The sequence below is a fragment of the Scyliorhinus torazame genome, chromosome 15 (genome assembly GCF_047496885.1).
Source record: "Scyliorhinus torazame isolate Kashiwa2021f chromosome 15, sScyTor2.1, whole genome shotgun sequence".
Taxonomy (NCBI): Eukaryota; Metazoa; Chordata; class Chondrichthyes; order Carcharhiniformes; family Scyliorhinidae; genus Scyliorhinus; species Scyliorhinus torazame.
This window is the reverse complement of record NC_092721.1, coordinates 13,468,113-13,489,224: the sequence shown is the minus strand read 5'-3', so window position 1 is coordinate 13,489,224 and position 21,112 is coordinate 13,468,113. Positions and strand designations below refer to the sequence as shown.

Below are 21,112 nucleotides of genomic sequence, written 5' to 3'. Positions count from 1 at the left end.
CAACACTTAGGACATTCAAATGGTCATTGGATAGACATATGGACGATAAGGGAATAGTGTCAGATGGGCTTTAGAGTGGTTTCACAGGTCGGCGCAACATCGAGGGCCGAAGGGCCTGTACTGCGCTGTCATGTTTTATGTTCTATGAGATGGAGATTGGCCTTAATTGGTGATTATTGGATTCTCACCACGTCGCGGTGGGATCAGGATATCGCCATCGGGAGCGGCCTCACGATTTAGGCCTCTCCCGCAATGTAACCGGCTCGCACAGATTCGCGCCCGGCGTGACGTGGCCATTTGAACGCGCCCATTGGCTATGAAATGCTATTACAAATTAAATGCTGGTTTGCATGAATCATTCAGTTATATTTTAAATGGCGTGGTTACTCAGGGAGACGGGAGGCCGTCTATGTTTGAACCTCCTCCGATTCGTTTCTACATTTATTTTCTGCAGAAACAGGTCAACCCCCTTTGGGAGTTGGGTCTATTCTCTTCAGGAGTAATTAATTCAGAGGGAATCCGTCAATACAAAAATCCTCTTCCTATGGGAAGCAGCGTCTAATCAGGACGTCCCAAATGTATTTGCCAAAACAACCACCCACTCTCCTTGATGCCACACAGTTAATATTTGAGCTTGCTTCTGAGCTTGTCATGATTTGAACCTGCGGAGTCCTGTTCTGTGCATTAAATTGGTTATTCTGTAAAGTTTTTAAGATCCCCTTTAAAAATATTTTAGCATCTGCATGTGAGCATGTGAAATTAGAAACAGGAGTAGGCCACTCGGCCCCTCGAGCCTGCTCCGCTATTCAATAAGACCATGGCTGATCTGATTGTAACCTCAACCCCAAATCCCTGCCTACCCCATGATGCGACCATCAATTCACACAAAACAAGGAGTAGAAGTAAACTGTGGCTTTAATCGACTAGAACAGTGCCTGCCTGCGACTGCTCTGCTAGTGAGAGCCGCCTACAGGGCTACTGCTCTTTATACCTCCCCTCAAGGGGAGGAGCCAGGTGCAGAGCCCACAAAGGCACCAACATAATACATCACAGGTAATACCTTACAATGGTCCATAGGTGGAGCCCTCATGGGCAACAGCGTGATACAGTTACATACATGGTGAATGGTTAATGCAATACGTTCACCACACCCCAATAATCTTTCATCTCCTTACTTATCAAGCATATCTCGAGCTCGGCTTTGAAAATCTTCAAAAAGGTCTGCTTCCTCTGCCTTTTGAGAGAGTTCCCAAAGGCTCACAACAACCTTGAGAGAAAGATTCTCTTGCTCCAGTTGCTTTAATGGGCAGCAAGGTAGCACAGTGGTTAGCACTGTTCCTTCACAGCGCCACAGTCCCAGGTTCGATTCCCGGCTTGGTCGCTGTGCGGAGTTCTCCCCGTGTCTGCGTGGGTTTCCTCCGGGTGCTCAAGTTTCCTCCCACAAGTCCCGAAAGACGTGCTTGTTAGGTGAATTGGACATTCCGAATCCTCCCTCTGTGTACCCGAACTGGTGCCGGAATGTGGCGACTAGCGGATTTTCACAGTAACTTCACTGCAGTGTTAATGTAAGCCCACTTCTGACACCAATAAAGATTTTAAATTATTATTTTATAAAAATGCATGTTTCACTGACATCAGAAGAGATCTGTCTTTTTATTTGGCTCTTTCCAAACTAACCACACAGCGTCTGCTTAAACAAGTCCACCAGCTTTCATCAGTTGGCCCAGTACCGGACACACCAAAGTCGACCAGTCTGACCAGCTGAAGTGCAACATCTTCACAGCAATGGCAATGTTGGGGACTGGGACTTCACTAAATCCTGCTGACATGTCACTGCACTTCCTGGGCACGTTTTAAATGCCAAAGGCAAATAATCAAAGGGTCTTGCTGCTGAATGAAAGGCGACATGCCAAGCACCAAAACTAATTTCGATGATAAGCTAATTGAAAGGAAAAAAAGGAGCAAATTCCAAAACAGGGGCGGGATTGTCCGACCCCCCGCCGGGTCGGAAAATCGCCGGGGGCGGGCGTGAATCCCGCCCCCGCCGGTTGCCGAATTCTCCGGCACCGGAGATTCGGCGGGGGAGGGAATCGCGCCGCGCCGGTTGGCGGCCCCCTCCCCCCGCGATTCTCTGGCCCCCTCCCCCTCCGCTGCTAGGATGCCTGTCCCGCCGGCGTGGATTAAACCACCTACCTTACCGGCGGGACAAGGCGGCGCGGGCGGGCTCCGGGGTCCTGTGGGGGTGGGGGGGGCGCGGGGCGATCTGGCCCCGGGGGGTGCCCCCATGGTGGCCTGGCCCGCAATCGGGGCCCACCGATCCGCGGGCGGGCCTGTGCCGTGGGGGAACTCTTTTCCTTCCGCCTTCGCCACGGTCTCCACCATGGTGGAGGCGGAAGAGACTCCCTCCACAGCGCATGCGCGGGGATGCCGTGAGTGGCCGCTAACTCTCCCGCGTATGCACCGCCCGGAGATGTCATTTCCTCCCCTCAAGGTGGGATCTGAGGCAGGGGGTGGCAGGGGGGGAGGTGGGGGTGAAGGGGGGGGGGGTGTGGGTGGAGGGGGTGAGGGGGGAAGGAATGGGAGAAGGAGGGGCGGAGCATAAGATTGAATAGACGGGGTTTCCCCGGAGATCCCACCTGCCCCAATTTGGGCGGGCAGGGCCTCAAGCAGGAAGCTCACCCTTTCACCTAGTAGCAGAGAGTTAAGGGTCTTCTCCTGCTCAGCCTCAACTTGTCGGCTGGTGGGAATGGGTGCGAGACGGGTGGGGAACAGAGAAAAAAACTTTCTCCATCTCAGGCGGGAAAGGTGGGGGACGCCTCAAACTGAAGGCCCCTGGCCCCTCCCCTCCGGGACCTTGGCGCTACAGCTCTCACCACCACCCCCCCCCCCCGGCCTACACCCCAAAGCTGTGATAACCCCCCCCCTCCTGACCCCCGAGGGTGGCCCCTACCCTCCTGCCACCAACTCCCCGGGACTTACCTTTCCAAAAATCCCAGGTAGAGCGCTGCAATACCTCTTCTGGCCACTACAGGGTTGTATCCATTGAAGTTCAGAAGAATATGGGGGGATTTCATAGAAACGTATAAAATTCGAATAGGACTGGACCGAGTAGATGCAGGGAGGATGTTCCTGATGGTGGGTGTGTCCAGAACCAGGGGGCAAACAGTCTGAGGATACGGGGGAGACCATTTAGGACAGAGATGAGGAGACATTTCTTCACCCAGAGAATGGTGAGCAAGTGGAATTCGTTACCACCGGATGTAGTTGAGTCCAACACATTGCATGATTTAAAGAAGCAGGTAGATATAGCACTTAGCATGAAGGAGATCAAAGGTTATGGAGGGAAACGGGATTCGGCTATTGAGTTGGATGATCAGTCATGATCATAATGAATGGTGGAGCGGGCTTGAAGGGCCGAATGGCCTCCTCCTGCTCCTATTTTTTTCTATGTTTCTACAGCGCTGTGCCTGGCTGGGTTGGAGTGCTGTCAGCCAATCTGATTGGCCGACTGCTGTCACAGGCGGGACTTCCTCCCAAGGGTGGACGGAAGTCCTGGCCCCGACTAATCAGTGGTCAAGTGAGCCTTAAATGGCATTGGGCCTCCGAGAATCAGCGGCTGCGCGTTACAGGCCAACTCTCAGGCGGGTGCTCTCATTTCAGTAATGGGCAACCGAGGTTAGTGAGTGGGCTGCATGAGTGACCCTCCTTCACATCAGTGGGTCACAAGACTGAAATCGACCCCGTTCACTAACCATGACTCCATGAATAAGATCAATGATTATTTCATAATGAGATATAGAAAATATTTAATTGTTTATATATTAATAGAACTGTCATCAATTACAAACGGTAAAAGCAAAATAAATATCTGCACTTTGGACACAGAGGGAGCGCACGGCTCTCACTCTCAATGTTGTGAGCAATCAATATCCACCTCAATTCCCTCGCCCTTGCTTTACATGCGTCACACTTCAGTTTTCGGAAAAACGCTACGCTGAGGAAAAGCACTGCAATGACAACCCAGCTCATGGGCAACGGTCAACTAAATGTCTTGTGGGCCGCACTCGGAACCCGGTTGGGCCGCACCTGGCCCCTGGGCTGCAGGTTGCTCACCACTGGCCTATTTAATTTAGAAGAGAGGTCAATAGTCAGGGGGGAATGGATTTAAGGTGGAAAGATTGGAGGGGAGTTGAGGAGAAAGGCTTTCTCTAAGAACTAGGAACAGCAGTAGGCCATCTGGCCCCACGGGCCTGCTCCACCATTCAATGAGATCACGGCTGATCTTTTGTGGACTCAGCTCCACTTTCCGGCCCGAACACCATAACCCTTAATCCCTTTATTCTTCAAAAAACTATCTATCTTTATCTTAAAAACATTTAATGAAGGAGCCTCTACTGCTTCACTGGGCAAGGAATTCCATAGATTCACAACCCGTTGGGTGAAGAAGTTCCTCCTAATCTCAGTCCTCAATCTACTTCCCCTTATTTTGAGGCGATGCCCCCTAGCTCTGTTTTCACCCGCCAGTGGAAACAACCTGCCTGCATCTATCCTATCTATTCCCTTCATAACTTTATCTGTTTCTATAAGATCCCCCCTTATCCTTCTAAATTCCAACGAGTGCAGTCCCAGTCTACTCAACCTCTCCTCGTAATCCAACCCCTCCAGCTCTGGGATTAACCTAGTGAATCTCCTCTGCTCACCTTCCAGTGCCAGCATGTCCTTTCTCAAGTAAGGAGACCAAAACTGAACACAATACTCCAGGTGTGGCCTCACTAACACCTTATACAATTGCAGCATAACCTCCCGAGTCTTAAACTTCATCCCTCTCGCAATGAAGGACAAAATTCCATTTGCCTTCTTAATCACCTGTTGCACCTGGAAACCAGCTCTTTGCGATTCATGCACTAGCACTCCCAGGTCTCTCTGCACAGCAGAATGTTTTAATATTTTATCATTGAAATAATAATCCCTTTTGCTGTTATTCCTACCAAAATGGATAACCTCACATTTGTCAACATTGTATTCCATCTGCCAGACCCTAGCCCATTCACTTAGCCTATCCAAATCCCTCTGCAGACTTCCAGTATCCTCTGCACTTTTTGCTTTACCACTCATCTTAGTGTCGTCTGCAAACTTGGACACATTGGCCTTGGTCCCCAACTCCAAATCATCGATGTAAATTGTGAACAATTGTGGGCCCAACACTGATCCCTGAGGGACACCACTAGCTACTGATTGCCAACCAGAGAAACACCCATTAATCCCCACTCTTTGCTTTCTATTAATTAACCAATCCTCTATCCATGCTACTACTTTACCCTTAATGACATGCATCTTTATCTTATGCAGCAGTCTTTTGTGTGGCACCTTGTCAAAGACTTTCTGGAAATCCAGATATACCACATCCATTGGCTCCCCGTTATCTACCGCACTGGTAATGTCCTCAAAAAATTCCACTAAATTAGTTAGGCACGACCTTCCCTTTATGAACCCATGCTGCGTCTGCCCAATGGGACAATTTCCATCCAGATGCCTCGCTATTTCTTCCTTGATGATAGATTCCAGCATCTTCCCTACTACCGAAGTTAAGCTCACTGGCCTATAATTACCCACTTTCTGCCTACCTCCTTTTTTAAACAATGGTGTCACTTTTGCTAATTTCCAATCCGCCGGGACCATCCCAGAGTCTAGTGAATTTTGGTAAATTATCACCAGTGCATTTGCAATTTCCCTAGCCTTCTCTTTTAGCACTCTGGGATGCATTCCATCAGGGCCAGGAGACTTGTCTACCTTTAGCCCCATTAGCTTGCCCATCACTACCTCCTTAGTGATAACAATCCTCTCAAGGTCCTCACCTGTCATAGCCTCATTTCCATCAGTCACTGGCATGTTATTTGTGTTTTCCACTGTGAAGACCGACCCAAAAAACCTGTTCAGTTCCTCAGCCATTTCCTCATCTCCCATTATTAAATCTCCCTTCTTATCCTCGAAAGGACCAATAATTACCTTAGCCACTCTTTTTTGTTTTACGTATTTGTAGAAACTTTTACTATCTGTTTTTAGCTGAGCAAGTTTACTCTCGTAATCTATCTTACTCTTCTTTATAGCTTTTTTAGTAGCTTTCTGTTGCCCCCTAAAAATTTCCCAGTCCTCTAGTCTCCCACTAATCTTTGCTACTTTGTCTGGTTTTTCCTTCAATTTGATACTCTCCCTTATTTCCTCAGATATCCACGGTCGATTTTCCCACTTTCTACCGTCCTTCTTTTTTGTTGGTATAAACCTTTGCTGAGCACTGTGAAAAATCACTTGGAAGGTTCTCCACTGTTCCTCAACTGTTTCACCATAAAGTCTGTGCTCCCAGTCTACCTTAGCTAGTTCTTCTCTCAGCCCATTGTAATCTCCTTTGTTTAAGCACAAAACACTAGTGTTTGATTTTACCTTCTCACCCTCCATCTGTATTTTAAATTCCACCATATTGTGATCGCTCCTTCCGAGAGGATCACTAACTATGAGATCATGAATCAATCCTGTCTCATTACAAAGGACCAGATCTAGGACCGTTTGTTCCCTCGTAGGTTCCATTACATACTGTTCTAGGAAACTATCGCGGATACATTCTATAAATTCCTCCTCAAGGCTGCCTTGACCGACCTGGTTAAACCAATTGACATGTAGATTAAAATCCCCCATGAGATAACTGCTGTACCATTTCTACATGCATCAGTTATTTCTTTGTTTCTTGCCTGCCCCGGTGACTTTTTCGCCTTACTATTCCTGATATCCACGCAAATGGATTCAACCTTATCCTCCATACTACCGATGTCACCCCTTACTATTGCCCGGATGTCATCCTTCAATAACAGAGCTACACCAACTCCCTTACCATCCACTCTGTCCTTCCGAGTAGTTTGATACCCTTGGATATTTAACTCCCAGTCATGACCATCCTTTAACCATGTTTCAGTAATGGCCACTAAATCATAGTCATTCACGATGATTTGCGCCATCAACTCATTTACCTTATTCTGAATACTACGAGCATTCAGGTAAAGTACACTTATGTTGGCTTTTTTACCTCTGTTCTGAATCTTAACACCTCGATCAGTAACCTCTCCTCAGTTATATTTCCTCTTAACTTTTCTCCTAATTTTCCTTGTCATTGAACCCATATCTTCTTTAACAACCTGCCGCTTCGCTTACCATTAATGTTTTTACTTCCCGTTTTATTTCTTTTAGTAGTCCTGGTCCTATTCACTGAGCTCCCTTCAGTCACTGTACCTTGTACTGTCGCCCTTTTTGATTTTTGACTATGGCATCTCTGCCTTACACTTTCCCCCTTAATGCCTTTTGTTTCTGCCACTGTTTTACTACCTTCCAACTTCCTGCATTGGTTCCCAGCCTCCTGCCTCATTAGTTTAAACTCTCTCCAACAGCTCTAGCAAACACCCCCCCCCAACCAGGACTTCAGTTCCAGTCCTGCCCAGGTGCAGACCGTCCGGTTTGTATTGGTCCCACCTCCCCCAGAACTGTTTCCAATGCCCCAGGAATTTGAATTCTTCCCTCTTGCACCATCTCTCGAGCCATGCATTCATCCTATCTATCCTGACATTCCTACTCGGACTAGCTCGTGGCACTGGTAGCAATCCTGAGATTACTACCTTTGAGATCCTACTTTTCAGTTTAACTCCTAACTCCCTGAATTCAGCTTGTAGGACCTCGTCCCGTTTTTTACCTCTATCGTTGGTGCCTATGTGCACCACGACAGCTGGCTGTTCACCCTCCCTCCCCAGAATGTCCTGCAATGAAGAGCTTGATGAAAGATTGGATCTTGCTGCCTATAAGGTTGATCTATCGACTGTGGAGCAAAATCTGAAAACTGGGAGGGGACTGGATAACTTTTTTGAGGCTGGCACTGACATGATGGGCCAAATAGCCCTTTGCTGTGCTGTAAGTGTTTATAATTCACTGGCGCTTGGTTAGAAACATTCTCACTTTTTCTTTTTCTGCCAGTTTTGTAAAACCCTTTTATTATCTATGAAATAATGAGCTTAAATCCTTAGCTTTTATTTTCTCCCTTCAACTCTCTTTTCCTTCAGTAATCTATGCATAAAGATTCCACAGCTGTACAAGATTTCAGTTTGCATGTGTTCCCTGCAAAATACAGAAGAACAAGACGGGAACTGTTATCTGTACTTTTTATACTTCATTATACTTAAATTCCCCATGTTAATGTGTCAGTCGTAGCCAATTACTCTTTTGAAAAGTGATTATAGACGGTGGCATTATGAAAGCTTCTATACAGTGCTGTTCCTGCACTCTTCCCCAAGACATCTGAAGCTTTTTTGTGCTATCAGCTAGCATTACAATAACAGTCTCAGCTGCTGCATGGGTGATAACATAAAGTTGTCAAAACATTAGGCGATACTGGGGTGACAAAGTTTGCGCCTTTGTGTTGTTACTGCTAACGTAAAGACACTGGCAGGCTAATAGAGGCTGAATTGTTAATTTGTTAATGCACAACACATTCTCTCTTTCAGCGTCTCAAGGGAGTCGATTAATTCATTTCAGTTGGAGGCACAAAAGGCAAGTTGAAGCCGCCAGATGCATTGTGCCTCTGATTTGCATCTATGCAGATCTTCCTCAGTCTCCCAAAGCATCAGAATGGACCTGCTTGTTGGCAACCATCGGGATCATTGCAAATCCACAATGGAGGAACGCATACAAAATAGTGTGATCCATGAAGGGAACAATGGAACCTTGAACAACTAGCCTGTTAGAGTCCGACTAAGTGAGTGAATTTTAATCCTTGCTATACCTTGCACATCTCTGGCTGATATTGAGCACCAGAGCCACGGCTATACTTTGACATTTATCAAAGGATCTTTGAGTTTTATTGCCTTCTTAAAAAGACATGTCTTTGTTAACTTCAATGTCAGCTAATGTCCCCTGGCCAAGTTCTACCTTGCACCCATCTCAAACTTGAGTTCATGCTCAACTCCAAGTTCTATTTACCAGTCACCTCTTGTCTCTCCACCAGGAGGCGATGGACCCTCGTCCCACTCCACAGACTTTAGGACAGAAGCCACCTTCCACGTCCTGAGGGAGTCCTGCGCTGTCAGGGCTATCGGCCTTCTGATGAGATGCCAGACTGAGGCCCCATCTGCCCTCTCAGTTGGACATAAAAGATGCCATGGCATCAATTTCAAAGCGGACGAGAGGAGTCACCCACCAGATACCTGTCCAATGTCAATCTCTCGGTAAACATTCCAAATGGAACATTTGACCTCGTTACCCTCAAATTGCTGTTTGTGGGAACTTGCGGTGGGGAAATAGGCTGTGGATTTCCTATTTTAAAACGATGCCAAGAGGTCAAAAATACTTTGTTGGTTGCAGGCGCTTTGGGACACAGGTATGGTGAAAGATGCAATAGAAATTCAAATCCATCTTTTTTTTCTTTACGGAAATCGTACAGTGATTAGTGCAATCTGGGGGTGTGGCCAGTTTTGTGGGCGAGGACAGCTTCAAGCAGAAATGTTTTAAACCAGCGCGTACAATTGCAGGAACTCAACTGGCGCAAAACAAGATTTGTACTTGAACTTCCGCAGTCTGGGCTGATCCCAAACAAATCAGGCGGGATTTATCATTAATTGGCTCAAGGCGGGAGCTCTGCCCCTCACTTGAAAGGAGCTCCCTGCTCAGAGAGCTTCCAGACACTCTGATTGGCCAACAGCTCTATAGTCTCAGAAACACCACTGGCAGCAGCGCCACTGGCAGCAGTGGCAACTGCTAGGACTACAGGCAGCCCTGTCATGGGAGTGTCCCTTTGAGATATGTTTTGTCTTATCAAATGGCTTCAGTAATGTCATTGTGTGGGTGGAGTTGGGCTGTGGCTCTGAGTTTTTCTTTCGTTTTGGTTTGGGCTGTTTTGTGGCTCTGAGTTTTTTATCCTTCGTTTTTTTGGGGACGCTGGATTCAGACTGAGAACTCTTGTCTTGTCTCTCTCTCTGCATTTTGAAAGCTGTTTCCATAACTTGATAACGTAAAAGAGATTACTGCTTTCTGGAAGGAATTGAAACCTGATGTGTTGAAAAGAAAACAAGAGCATCCATATGCTGGTCTTCAGGACAGTAAGAATGCCGTATGCGGGCCCACACCTTTGAAAAAGTTTTTCTGGTTTATGGGACCTTGTTACTAAATTGGAACAGTTAAAGGGGGAATTTATTAAAGGTTATATATAGAGTACTGTAGCTGTGTGGGGTATTTATGTTTGTAGTTGATAAAAATGCTTACTGGGTGTGTTTATAAAAATGGTAATTAAATTCGTAGAATAAACTTTGTTTTTGATGAAAAGTGCTTCAGGCCTCTGTTGAATAACACCTGAAAAGTAGGCCCTTGCGCTCATCGTAACCGAAATCTATAAACAGTTGCGGGTCAGGTGAACTCCATGAAATACTTTGGAGTTTTCAAAACCCTTGCCCATAACAAGCCCCCAGATTCAAAGTGCCGAGGACTAATGGAGTATGAGGATCTTGTTGCAGGGCAGGAAGGGAGGTTCTGGTTGGGGGGGAAAATGAGTGGGGATGGGGGTCATGTTGGAAGGACCAGAATGGGGGAGAGGATAACTGGGGTTTTGTGGCGGGGGGGGGGGGGGGAGAGGGGGGGGGGGGCAATCAGACCTTGGGCATTTGTGGGGATAAGGCTTGATTTGAAAATTGAAAATGATGTGGGCGGCACAGTGGCTCAGTGATTAGCACTGCTGCCTCACAGTGCCAGGGACCCAGGTTCAATTCTGGCCTCGGGTGACTATCTGGGCGGAGGCTGCACGTTCTCCCTGTACCTGCGTGGGTTTCCTCCGGGTGCTCCGATTTCCTCCCACAGTCCAAAGATGTGCAGGTTAGGTGGATTGGCCATGGTAAAATTGGCCCATAGTGTCCAATGATGTGCAGGTTAGGTGGGGCTATGTGAATAGGGTAGGGCAGTGGGCTGAGGAGGGGTGCTCTTTCAGAGGGTTGGTGCAGACTCGATGGGCTGAATGGCCTCCTTTTGCACTGGAGGGATTTTATGGATAAGCAAGTTGAAACCCTCGCTCCAAAAGTCTTGGCCGCTTAGAATAAATCGAGGCATTGCCAAAGCTAAGCAAGATACTAACTTAAATATCCAATCTTCTCAAGCAGATATGCAGGATCCTTTTTTAGCTCCTGCACTTTGCGCAGTTTATGGCCTGAGACTTGTCATAATATTAGAGTGTTTGTGGTAGTCTACTGCAGTATTAGATATAATACGGTACGCTACCACAATCACTCTAATATCATGACAAGCCTCAGATTTTGATTGCACAAAAAAAAGTCAATCATTTGGTCTTGATTGTTGCAGGATTTTATAACTCTCTTGCATAGTCCAAACAGGCGTGCCAGTGGCTGGAGCTGCGCAAATTTGCTGGTCGGTTTTGATTGCCCACGATTTCCCCATCTCCAAACACTGGAATAACATTCTTGGCCATTATTTGGTGCGTTAACTGGCTGATAAGGCACTTGAAAGGCATGAAGTGATTATTATTGCAGCCGAGTCATTATTGGCCAACAGACTGCTGGCTATGCTAATAAATCTTAGAGGATCAGCTCAATCAGTCGAAGGCTGAAGCAATTAGGGCTCCCAGTTGTTGTTAGAAAAACGATGAGATTAACGTTGCAGCTCCCGCAAGCGCAAGAACAGCCAATATGAGCCGTTCTTTGATCTACTCGTGAAATGCAGAAAGAGGCTTCTGAGCACATTTCAGGTCTCCAATCAATTGAGCAGCAGAGTCAATGTGACAGGTAAAGTGAAACTATTTCTTTTGATGGCAAAAGAAACAACAAGAGGGCTTAAAATTAGAGCTGGTCCGTTCAGGGTAATGTCAGGGAGAACGTCTTCGTGACAAAGGCTAGAGGAAAGCTGGAAATCTCATCGACCAAAACTACCAATTGAAAATATAAAAATTAAAATCGGTAGATATTGTTAGACAAGGGGAATAAGGGTTATGGAACCAAGGACGCAGATGGAACTAGAATACAAAATCAGGGCTGAATGGCCTTTGGAATTCTCTATTCCAGTGGGCTTTGGGAGTTCAGCCATTGAGCATGTTGAAGACAGTAATCGACAGACCTCTAGATACTAATCGTATTATGCGCGGCACGGTAGCATAGCGGTTAGCACTGTTGCTTCACCGCGCCAGGGTCCCGGGTTCGATTCCTGCCTTGGGTCACTGCCTGTGCGGAGTCTGCACGTTCACCCCGTGTCTGCGTGGGTTTCCTCCGGGTGCTCCGGTTTCCTCCCACAAGTCCCAAAAAGCGTGCTTGTTAGGTGAATTGGACCCTCCGTGAATTCTCCCTCTGTGTACCCGACAGGTGCCGGAGAGTGGCGATTAGGGGCTTTTCACAGTAACGTCATTGCAGTGTTAATAATAATAATAATCACTTATTGTCACAAGTAGGCTTTAATGAAGTTACTGTGAAAAGCCCCTAGTCGCCACATTCCGGCGCCTGTTCGGGGAGGCTAGTACGTACGGGAATTGAACCCGCGCTGCTGGCATTGTTCTGCATTACAAGCCAGCTGTTTAGTCCACTATGCCAAACCTAATGTAAGCCTACTTGTGACACTAATGAAGATCATTATTATTATCCCTACAATGGAGGAGGACGCCATTCGTTCCATCAAGTCTGCATCAACTCTGGGAAAGAACACATTGGCCCAATCCCACCCTATCTCCATAACCCCACCTAGGGGTACTTTAGCGCGGCTAATCCACCTAACCGGCACATCTTTGGACCGTGGGAGGAAACCGGAGCACCCGGAGGAAACCCACGCAGGCACGGGGAGAACGTGCAGACTCCGCACAGACAGTCACCTGAGGTTGGAATTGAACCCCGGTCCCTGGCGCAGTGAGGCAGCCATCAACTCGCGAACTCTCAACCGCCATCCCATCCATGCTCCACAAGTCAACTGCCATTCTGTGAGTTTGGACTCATGCTCCAACCATTGCTCAGCCCCCGCGACCCCACAAAACAAGGTCCATTTGCTGCAAAGACATCCTTGAAAACTTTCCCAAGAAGAATGTGATTGAAGAGGTGCTGAAGAGATCCAAAGAGGCAGACTTAAAAGAGAGAAGTGTACCTTTCAGGCCCACAGGGTCACTTACCTTGGATTTAAGTCAACAACAAGGGGCTACACTCTAGAAGAAAAGGCAAAAGTCGATTTCAGCTGGAGCGGTGCGCAAGTGATTTCTGGGAGGTAAGTTTATCCTTTAAAAACACTTACCTTCACAGGAGCAGGCCAGTCGATTTCAGCGGGAGCGGTGCGCAAGTGATTTCTGGGAGGTAAGTTTATCCTTTAAAAAAAACACTTCTTTTCTGTTTTATTTTTTTCGACCCGCGGACTTCTGGGAAGCCCCCCCCCAACCAATAAATTCTGGTGGAGAGGAAACCCGAGACACTACACGTGTAGTGCCTCCCACCCGCCCTCCTCTCACCTAATAATAAGACCAATTGGTGTGAGGTAAGTGCCATATTATATTATTATTATATTATATTATTAGCATTGTGCAGGTCAAGGTTCGGAGGTGGAGGAGCAGTCTCTGTCAGGGAGAGAACCTGAGAACATCTAAGACACTAAGAAGGTAAGTAAGTGATTTTTACTCATTTTTACCTTTTTCAAATTGTGTGTGTCGGGGGGAAACTGAAGCGACATCACAGAAAAGCTGTGGCCTGAGTGGCTGGTTGGGAATCTACACTAAATTTAAAAAATTAAGCATTGGTAACTAATTAAACATAATTACTTAATTATAATTTAGAGGGGTATCTAAGCCAGAGATCGGAGAGTACTATATTTAGCTTTCGCATTTCTATTAGAAATCTAGTGCTAGGAAACAGATAGTTAACAGTAACTTAAAAAAAAAATTTGTTTAACTTTTAATTTTAATTTACTAATTAATTGACGCAATGTCAGTTAGAGGGGTGCAGTGCTCTGACTGCGAGATGTGGCAGGTCCGGAAGGCTTCCAGCGTCCCGGATGGCTTCATCTGCAGAAAGTGCACCCAACTGGAGCTCCTCACAGACCTCATGGTTCGGTTGGAGCAGCAATTGGATGCACTTAGGAGCATGCAGTCATAGAAAGCGTCATAGATCGCAGTTATGTAAATGTCATCACACCCAAGGTGCAGGCAGAGAAATGGGTGACCACCAGAAAGGGCAGGCAGTCAGTGCAGGAATCCCCTGTGGTTGTCCCCCTCTCGAACAGGTATACCCCTTTGGATACTGTCGGGGGGGATAGCCTAGCAGGGGAAAACAGCAGCAGCCAGAGCAGTGGCACCACGGCTGGCTCTGATGTTCAGAAGGGAGGGTCAAAGCGCAGAAGAGCAATAGTAATAGGGGACTCTATAGTCAGGGGCACAGATAGGCGCTTCTGTGGACGTGAAAGAGACTCCAGGATGGTATGTTGCCTCCCTGGTGCCAGGGTCCAGGATGTCTCCGAACGGGTAGAGGGCATCCTGAAGGGGGAGGGCAAACAGGCAGAGGTCGTTGTACATATTGGTACTAACGACATAGGCAGGAAGGGGCATGAGGTCCTGCAGCAGGAGTTCAGGGAGCTAGGCAGAAAGTTAAAAGACAGGACCTCTAGGGTTGTAATCTCGGGATTACTCCCTGTGCCACGTGCCAGTGAGGCTAGAAATAGGAAGATAGAGCAGCTAAACACGTGGCTAAACAGCTGGTGTAGGAGGGAGGGTTTCCGTTATCTGGACCACTGGGAGCTCTTCCGGGGCAGGTGTGACCTATATAAGGACGGGTTGCATCTAAACCGGAGAGGCATAAATATCCTGGCCGCGAGGTTTGCTAGTGTCACAAGGGAGGGTTTGAACTAGTATGGCAGGTGGGTGGGCACGGGAGCAATAGGTCAGAAGGTGAGAGCATTGAGGGAGAACTAGGGAATAGGGACAGTGGGGCTCTGAGACAGAGCAGACAGGGAGAAGTTGCTGAACACAGCGGGTCTGGTGGCCTGAAGTGCATATGTTTTAATGCAAGAAGTATTACGGGTAAGGCAGATGAACTTAGAGCTTGAATTAGTACTTGGAACCATGATGTTGTTGCCATTACAGAGACCTGGTTGAGGGAAGGGCAGGATTGGCAGCTAAACGTTCCAGGATTTAGATGTTTCAGGCGGGATAGAGGGGGATGTAAAAGGGGAGGCGGAGTTCCGCTACTGGTTCGGGAGAATATCACAGCTGTACTGCGGGAGGACACCTCAGAGGGCAGTGAGGCTATATGGGTAGAGATCAGGAATAAGAAGGGTGCAGTCACAATGTTGGGGGTTTACTACAGGCCTCCCAACAGCCAGCGGGAGATAGAGGAGCAGATAGGTAGACAGATTTTGGAAAAGAGTAAAAACAACAGGGTTGTGGTGATGGGAGACTTCAACTTCCCCAATATTGACTGGGACTCACTTAGTGCCAGGGGCTTAGACGGGGCGGAGTTTGTAAGGAGCATCCAGGAGGGCTTCTTAAAACAATATGTAGACAGTCCAACTAGGGAAGGGGCGGTACTAGACCTGGTATTGGGGAACGAGGCCGGCCAGGTGGTAGATGTTTCAGTAGGGGAGCATTTCGGTAACAGTGACCACAATTCAGTAAGTTTTAAAGTACTGGTGGACAAGGATAAGAGTGGTCCTAGGATGAATGTGCTAAATTGGGGGAAGGCTAATTATAACAATATTAGGCGGGAACTGAAGAACATAGATTGGGGGCGGATGTTTGAGGGCAAATCAACATCTGACATGTGGGAGGCTTTCAAGTGTCAGTTGAAAGGAATTCAGGACCGGCATGTTCCTGTGAGGAAGAAGGATAAATACGGCAATTTTTGGGAACCTTGGATAACGAGAGATATTGTAGGCCTCGTCAAAAAGAAAAAGGAGGCATTTGTCAGGGCTAAAAGGCTCGGAACAGACAAAGCCTGCGTGGAATATAAGGAAAGTAGGAAGGAACTTAAGCAAGGAGTCAGGAGGGCTAGAAGGGGTCACGAAAAGTCATTAGCAAATAGGGTAAAGGAAAATCCCAAGGCTTTTTACACGTACATAAAAAGCAAGAGGGTAACCAGGGAAAGGTTGGCCCACTGAAGGATAGGCAAGGGAATCTATGTGTGGAGCCAGAGGAAATGGGCGAGGTACTAAATGAATACTTTGCATCAGTATTCACCAAAGAGAAGAAATTGGTAGATGTTGAGTCTGGAGAAGGGTGTGTAGATCGCCTGGGTCACATTGAGATCCAAAAAGACGAGGTGTTGGGTGTCTTAAAAAATATTAAGGTAGATAAGTCCCCAGGGCCTGATGGGATCTATCCCAGAATACTGAAGGAGGCTGGAGAGGAAATTGCTGAGGCCTTGACAGAAATCTTTGGATCCTCACTGTCTTCAGGGGATGTCCCAGAGGACTGGAGAATAGCCAATGTTGTTCCTCTGTTTAAGGAGGGTAGCAAGGATAATCCAGGGAACTACAGGCCGGTGAGCCTTACTTCAGTGGTAGGGAAATTACTGGAGAGAATTCTTCGAGACAGGATCTACTCCCATTTGGAAGCAAATGGACGTATTAGTGAGAGGCAGCATGGTTTTGTGAAGGGGAGGTCGTGTCTCACTAACTTGATAGAGTTTTTCGAGGAGGTCACTAAGATGATTGATGCAGGTAGGGCAGTGGATGTTGTCTATATGGACTTCAGTAAGGCCTTTGACAAGGTCCCTCATGGTAGACTAGTACAAAAGGTGAAGTCACACGGGATCAGGGGTGAGCTGGCAAGGTGGATACAGAACTGGCTAGGTCATAGAAGGCAGAGAGTAGCAATGGAAGGATGCTTTTCTAATTGGAGGGCTGTGACCAGTGGTGTTCCACAGGGATCAGTGCTGGGACCTTTGCTCTTTGTAGTGTATATAAATGATTTGGAGGAAAATGTAACTGGTCTGATTAGTAAGTTTGCAGACGACACAAAGGTTGGTGGAATTGCGGATAGCGATGAGGACTGTCAGAGGCTACAGCAGGATTTAGATTGTTTGGAGACTTGGGCGGCGAGATGGCAGATGGAAATTAATCAGGACAAATGTGAGGTAATGCATTTTGGAAGGTCTAATGCAGGTAGGGAATATACAGTGAATGGTAGAACCCTCAAGAGTATTGAAAGTCAACGAGATCTAGGAGTACAGGTCCACAGGTCATTGAAAGGGGCAACACAGATGGAGAAGGTAGTCAAGAAGGCATACGGCATGCTTGCCTTCATTGGCCGAGGCATTGAGTATAAGAATTGGCAAGTCATGTTGCAGCTGTATAGAACCTTAGTTAGGCCACACTTGGAGTATAGTGTTCAATTCTGGTCGCCACACCACCAGAAAGATGTGGAGGCTTTAGAGAGGGTGCAGAAGAGATTTACCAGAATGTTGCCTGGTATGGAGCTATGAGGAGCGGTTGAATAAACTCGGTTTGTTCTCACTGGAACGAAGGAGGTTGAGGGGAGACCTGATAGAGGTCTACAAAATTATGAGGGACATAGACAGAGTGGATAGTCAGAGGCTTTTCCCCAGGGTAGAGGGGTCAATTACTAGGGGGCATAGGTTTAAGGTGAGAGGGGCAAGGTTTAGAGTAGATGTACGAGGCAAGTTTTTTACGCAGAGGGTAGTGGGTGCCTGGAACTCGCTACCGGAGGAGGTGGTGGAAGCAGGGACGATAGTGACATTTAAGGGGCATCTTGACAAATATATGAATAGGATGGGAATAGAGGGATACGGACCCAGGAAGTGTAGAAGATTGTAGTTTAGTCGGGCAGCATGGTCGGCACGGGCTTGGAGGGCCGAATGGCCTGTTCCTGTGCTGTACTTTTCTTTGTTCTTTGTTTGTTTGTTATCAAGGAAGCAACAGCAGCTAAGAATCTGTCAGAACTAAAATCTTTTTGGGGAATGGTTAATTACCCACAGCCGGTTTATACCAAATCTTTCAACATTACTAGCACCATTATATCTGATTTTAATGAAATATCAACGTTGGTATTGGAACGAGCCGAAAAAGAACACTTTGAGAAAGTGAAACTTGTTTTACAATCGTCAGACTTGCTGGTCCATTTCGATCCAAACAAGAGATAATCCGAATGTGATGCGTTGCCCTTTGGCATAGGGGCTGTGTTATCTCACAGGATGGAAGATGGTAAAAGAACGACCCGTTCACCTGTCATGCTGAGAGACAATACTCACAAATTGAGAAAGAGACCGTGGCCATCATTTACGGGTTAACAAATTCCACCGGTCTGTGTACGGCCGTCAATTTGCGACCATCACCGAAGAGGAATGTTTCCACAGGAGTGACACATTGTTCACCCAAGTCAGGCCAAAATGAAAATGCTTCCCAGACGTTGTGTCTGGTGGCCAGATATTGATAAGGATCTTGAATGCCAATCGATGCCAATCACAATCACTGCCTCCTTCAGCTCACTCACCATGGGAGTGGCCTTGCTGAATAGCACAGTAAAGGCAGAACAGGCTGTTCCAGCAGCACCCACCAGCGTTCCTCCAATAGTGCCAGGTTCAGTGGAAGCTGTTACTCCAGAGGAAGGAAACCGTGTTGATCCAATGGGAACTGGAGCAGATGTCTGCACTAATGCACCTCCTGAAACAACTGCTGCTTAAGACATCGCTCCGTCCCCTGAGGCAGTGCCGGCCAGAGAGCGAAGGGTTCTCCGTCCCCCCGCGCCAGATTTCTGTTTCACTACGCCGGCAGGATACTGCGTTTTGCCGGCTGGTCAATGGGGTTTCCCATTGTGGGGCCGCCCCACGCTGTCGGGAAAGCCCCGGGGCGCCGGCAAAACGGAGCATCCCGACGGCGGAGGATCAAGCCCAACGTGTTCTCGGAGAATTCAGCAGCCTCCTGACAGACTGCAGTTTTGGATAACTGTACTGTTGCCTCGTGATTTTATTTTTTTCTCGGCTATCCTTGTAAATAGTTGTCTGTTCATAAATAGGGTAGTAAAGAGCTTTAGGAGAGAGGGAGATGTGGTCATGCGACAGAGTGCATGGAGCGCCGATTGAGCGCTGCCCATTCGACATCCAGGGAGTCAAGGAGTAACGCAGCATTAATCGTCGTCCTCCTTTGTACATAGCTAAAGTTCAATGAACAAATTTGTTAACGTTCGCCCGCTAAGTAGTCGTTGAGCCTTGTCGCTTTTATACTTTTGAACAGAAAACAAAATCTCACAATCAGCCTGTTCCTTTGGTAATACAAAGCAATCCTTCTGCTTCTCAGGAGCTGCTTTGTCTTTCTCTCTCTCTCTGTCTTCTTGGCAAGCTCAGCAGGAAAGGTTTGTCGCAGATTGGGCCGCCATTTCGTTTGGCTGCCCTGATCTCTGCCCCCCCCCTCTACCCTTTCAGCCTTTCCTCCCTATTTTAAACCCCCTCTTCCCCCCCCCCATCCCACCCCCGCCCCCAACCTCGGGCAGGCCCCCAGGAGCATCCACTCACCTCCCCTCGACATGGTAAGGGCCTCCTGGGGCTGAACCCCTGGTCGTGCCAACCTGGAGCCCGGACAGTTGGGGGACGCCCAGGCTGTGAAAGACCCCCAAATGGCTGGGGATGGAGCAAGGTGACATCCAGGCACACCCTCCTGCACCCAGGCACTGCCAGCTGGGCACCCTAGAAGTGCCCCTGCCAGGGTGCCAGGCTGACATTGCCAAGGTGCCTGGGTGACTCAGTGAGTGCCTGGGTGTCACCCAGCCCTGTCCACAACCACTCGGGGGTCTTTAATTGCCTGGGTGGCCCCCAGGTGCCATTCCGACTGGTCCACGTTCATAGAAACCAGTACTAAATGGCGCCCTGGCAAGGTCTTGCGAGATTCCGCGGCCTTGCCCAGACACAAGGTTGGGTGCGACGAGGACGCTGAATCGCGCCCTACATATTTATTGTTCATTCCCCTTTTAATTTCTCTTTATTTGTGCTCATGATCTCATTAGGAATCTGGTTCGGGAGGGGTATTGCCTGGCACTGTGAAGAATTTACATAACATGCACAGTTGCAACTTCAAAGCCACTGAATCAGTCCAGATTAATGGTTCGTCTGTTGATGTTAAATCAATTCCCTCGATAAACTCCTCCCAGCCAATTTCTCTGCGATTTTGTTTGAAATTCAGAACTTAAAAAGCTTCAATCAGAATCAAAATACACAAAAAGATAAAACTATCAAAAGAATGAGCCAGAATTTTACGCTCCCCCATCTGTGGGGGGCACGGTGTGGGGAGGGGGGGGGGGGGGGAGGAGTGTTAAATTGCATGGACAGGATTTCCCCTCGGGATGCAGCCCGTACTGACGCAGACGTAATTTCACAGTGAGGTGGGGGGCGGGGGGGCAGAGGCTCAGATTGGAAGCCCGTGCATGCCCCTATTAACGGCTTTTCCCCACCCAGCTTCAGCTGGAGGGTGCCAATTGTAGCAGGACGCCAAATAGAAAAAGTTAACAATTCCGATCTTGAGCGGGGAGGCGGGAGGGCGCCCTTCAGATTTGGAGTGGTCGAGGACGGATAATCTCAGCATTGATTTTCAACGGAACCTGACAGTCTGGCATTGGGCACGGCTGGAAAACCTGGCTATTGATCATATTTACATAGATGCAAAATACTGCAGCTGCTGGAAACCTGAAATACAAAGTGAAAATGCTGAACATACTCAGCAGGTCACGCAGCATCTGTGGAGAGCAAAAGGGAGTTAATGGGCTGGATCCTCCGCCGTCGGGATGCTCCATTTTGCCGGCAGCTCGGGGGGTTTCCCGACGGCCTGGGGCAGCCCCACAATGGGAAACCCCATTGACCAGCCAGCGAAACGGAGAATCCCGACGGCACGCTGAACCAGAAATCTGGCGCGGCGGGACGGAGAATCCAGCCCAATGTCTTTGTTCCGGGCTGGGGGTCAAGTTTGGCGGGGGGAGTGGGGGGGGATGGTGCAGGGGGAGGAACAGGAATTATGCCCGCAGGCCCTTGGAAAGCCACAGGAAAGTCTAAGTGCCAGTACGGGCTGTTCAAAGTCCCATCGCGGAGCTCTGAAACTTTGACCCAGTTACAATAAAATCAATAAA

At 48.0% G+C, this 21,112-nt stretch overlaps 1 long non-coding RNA gene across 1 annotated transcript in view; it reads left to right on the top strand.

Annotated features, from left to right (window-relative positions):
• The window catches only part of LOC140391359 (uncharacterized), a 119,681-nt gene that overhangs the window by 19,175 nt on the left and 79,394 nt on the right, over window positions 1–21,112 (top strand). Inside the window, exon 2 of the long non-coding RNA XR_011935003.1 lies at window positions 8,538–8,788. This is a non-coding gene — a long non-coding RNA (uncharacterized lncRNA). The remainder of the gene's footprint in view (window positions 1–8,537; window positions 8,789–21,112) is intronic.